Source organism: Chiloscyllium punctatum, chromosome 16, assembly GCF_047496795.1.
Source record: "Chiloscyllium punctatum isolate Juve2018m chromosome 16, sChiPun1.3, whole genome shotgun sequence".
Taxonomy (NCBI): Eukaryota; Metazoa; Chordata; class Chondrichthyes; order Orectolobiformes; family Hemiscylliidae; genus Chiloscyllium; species Chiloscyllium punctatum.
In genome coordinates, this window is record NC_092754.1 from 34,964,474 (window position 1) to 34,968,328 (window position 3,855).

A 3,855-nucleotide genomic window follows, 5' to 3' on the forward strand; every position below is an offset into this window, starting at 1 on the left:
ATCATTTTGTATAGCCCAAACATTTCGGTTATCTCAGCTTGTTGCTGAAAACATAATTTTTAAAAAGAACTTATTTGCTGTAATAATTACACACCAAAGTAAGTATTTAATTAACCACAATTATACACTGAAAAGTAGAGATACTCTTCCCTAAATATCTGCAGAATTAATAGTTCTCTTGCTGTACCCCTTTTCTGTATGCTTTTTCTATATCTGCAAAAACAACACTTTTCCCCATTTCTAACAACTCCCCCATTTCTTTTCTTTTACCATTTGTTGTTTTTTGTAATTTTTATTTTCTGCCCTCTTTTCACCCTAAAGTGTAGAAGTTCACAATCTTGCCATTTCTGCTTTCCTGGGTCTGTTTTTTTTTCAAACTCTAGGAGTAATCTATTACTCTCTCTTTCTTGTGCGCTTACTTTTGTCATGACTATCATTGATTGTTGTCCTCCTAAGGACATTATCAACTTACTCATTATCCACTTTAACACATTAAATCCTATTATCAGGGCAGTGCTTGTCACTGGCCACTCGGGTGATTCCTATCTTCCTAGTGGTGGAAATTGAATAAAGATTCGTGCACCTTGTGTCTTTCACTGTGTCTCCGCGCGCGCACACACACACACACACACACCATGGGTGCTGGGGAAAAAATAAGCACTACCACAGTTAGGCGGTAGTGTGGGGGTTAATAAAAAAAAGTAGAACAGGAAAAAAATAAAAAAATAAACAAGGGATATTCCCTACCCAAAAAAATAAACAAAAAAAAATCCTATTATTAAACCTACTATTATCAGTAATACATAAATGCCTAAATTAGCTAACCATTTAGCTAACTATTTTCCCCATCCGGTCAGTCCCCATCTCTCATCTTTTCAAAGTTTATCCCCAATTTCTTTTATATTCTTTATCTTTTTCTTTACTATTTCTGCCTTATCTTCCACTAGGAAAGAGGCGTCTGGGATGAAGACGCAGCATTCCTTACCAATCAGTGCACAGGTTCCCCCTTTTCCGGCCAAGAGATAGTCTAGAGCCATTCGATTCTGTAAGGCTGTTAGTCTTGCAGCAATCATTTTGATGGCTATGGCCGATATTTGGGACTGAGTTTCTCCCATTACGTCGGCGGTATTATTAATTAATTTCTCAAGGGCAGCCGGCAGTTTATGTATCTCTACCCCTGCCCTTGCTGTGCCATACTTTGGGAATAGTGTCCACAACAGACTGTCAGAGACCTCTCGGGCCTTATGTCTTATTCCCCCTTCCTTCCTCAGGTTGTGTTCATGTTTTTCTAATTGGAGGTGAGGGACTATATCAGCGAGGTAACAGCAGCCATTCCAGCCTTTCTGGCTTTGAGGCATTGATTCATCAACATCAAAACATGCATTTCTTCCTATACAGTCGGTCACTCGAACGTATTTTTCCCCAGGAATAAATGGGTAGGCCTTCCGGCCGCATACCCAATATGTTCCGTTCAATATTCAGGGAACGGTCGTGGCAGTGGCTTGGCTGGTTTAGACACAAGATGATTTTCCTAATTGGAAGGGTTCGGCATCATTCTGATTACAAAAACAGGTGGTATTCACTGCTCCTTTCGGTGGGGAAATTATAAGGCCACCGATAATTCCCTGGGTTTTTCGGGGCTCGTCTAGGGAACCATCCCACAAAGTTATATTTACCCCTGTCAGATTTCCACTTTGTATCATTTGAGCCCGAGTCAAATTGTTGTACATTGTACACTTCCTTTTTGGTGAGCGGTATTACCGAGGTGGGGATCCCAGGTTCGCCATGGTGTGGGACCTCTGCACAGACCCAACAGTTGGGAAGTCCCTCTTGTTCAGCATAATTTTGGCATAGTGTAGTAAAATGATTTTTCCTGTCTCCTTGACTAGTTAGTACTACTAACGTTACAATACTATACTAGTACCCGCCCATCTCTAACCCCTGTCTACCGTCCTGCCTATCTGTCTTAATCTTTTAGGCGCCAGGGAAAGTTGAGTCCACACAGCCCTTACAATTAATAACAATATATATATCAGCAAATGTTAAAAGAGTCTTTTGTCTCAGTTCATTCTTTCTTTCTCAGCTTAACTTTCAGAGGGTTGTCTGTAGGATGAGCATGCCACTCTGCCAATGGTGCATTCACAGGACCTTTAACGCGAGTGTGATGACTCCACCCTTTCTCAGCAGTCCTAATAGCTGTTTTACTAGTTAGGAGGGTTAGGAATGGTCCCTCCCAGCTCGGGTGCAGTTTGGTAACTTTCCAGGTCTTGATCAGGACCCAATCACCCGGTTGTATTCGATGTACTACAAACTCGAGTGGTGGTGTCTGTACCAACACGCCTTTATTCCTAAGAATAGACAAAGAAGAGCCGAGTGCCACAATATAGTTCTTTAAAAACTTAACATTGAACTCTGACCAGTCGTTAAGCAGTCTTTCAGCCTCGATAATGCTTCCCTCTATCCCGTCTACTACAGTATATTCATTGTGCTTTCTACCCTCAATCATCCAGGAGGACCCATCGATAAACAACCGAGCTCTCACATGCAACGGTACATCTCTTAAGTTCATTCGCACTTTAGTCTGATATTCAGTAATATGTTCTGGATTGCTAGGGCCCAACCCCCTCTCTCCGCCACAGAAATGCAGCTGGATTCAAGCAACTGTCTGTGACTAACACAAAGTCATCTTGTTCTATTAAGATTGTCTCATGTTTCAAGATCCTAGAATCTGTAAGCCATTGTCCCGCATTCTGATTTAAGAATTCTTTGCCTTTTACTCCAGAAACCTTGAGACCTTTGTTAGTTAATTTAACACCGCTAGGTCTAAAGCTTAGGGATGATCGTGCTGCTCCCGTGTCCACTAAAAACACTGTTTCCTCTCCTTCAGGTCCCACCTTTTGATTTATCAAGGGTTCCCGGTAGGTCTCAGGAAGAAAGAACCCCTGACTCCCCTATTCTTCATCAAGAGTCATCTACGAAACTGTCTGTCTCATTTCAAAGGCTTTCACAAAATTCTGAGATCTAGGTGCCGCCTCTTTAATACCCAAAATGACCATTTCTCGAAAGTCCCTCATTTTTCCTCTATCGTGTTCATCCATACCCTTCCAACGTGGGTCCACATTGGGGAATTTGTTTTTGGCTGGTATCACTCCCTCACCCACTGGATGTCTCTTTTCCGTTCCCTCAGAGCAGCTCTTCTAATCAAGCCCCTTTCGTCTCCTGACCGTACCTGATGTGGGCTGCTGACGACTACGGCCCCCCTAAAAGTAAGTTTCCGATTCTCCTCTACCAATAGGGCTATTGCTACCACTGCCTGCATATACTCTGGTCAGTAACGTAGCTTTCCATTCTTTAATTAACAATGAATTAATGCAGTCATGTTTTAAATTAACCATGAATCAATATGACATGTCACTGAAAATGTATGAAGGATTCCTGCCAATTAATATTGATTCAGGCTAACACAATTGAATTATTATAAATATTAATTATTAATTATATATTATATAATTCAGGATGGAAACATTTTAAAAACTGTAATCGCGCAGTTCTGTTTGTTTACCAGTCACTTGTGACTTCTCATTCTGTTTCTGTAATTGTTTTGCTTGAGCACATTCATTTTTAAAACCTCAACAGATTCCATAGCACCTTTTGCAGTTAATTCAATCCCCAATTTGGTGGCAATATCTCGTCATGAATGCAAAACTGATTCTTCTCATTACAAAACATGTGCCTCTCATCACAAAACTGTTGCCATAATCCAATTAACCTTTTTTCTCGTTCTCATTCCCTTGGGCTTAAAATTTAAGGATGACCTTGCTGCCCCTGTATCGACTAGGAAAACGACGTCCTTTT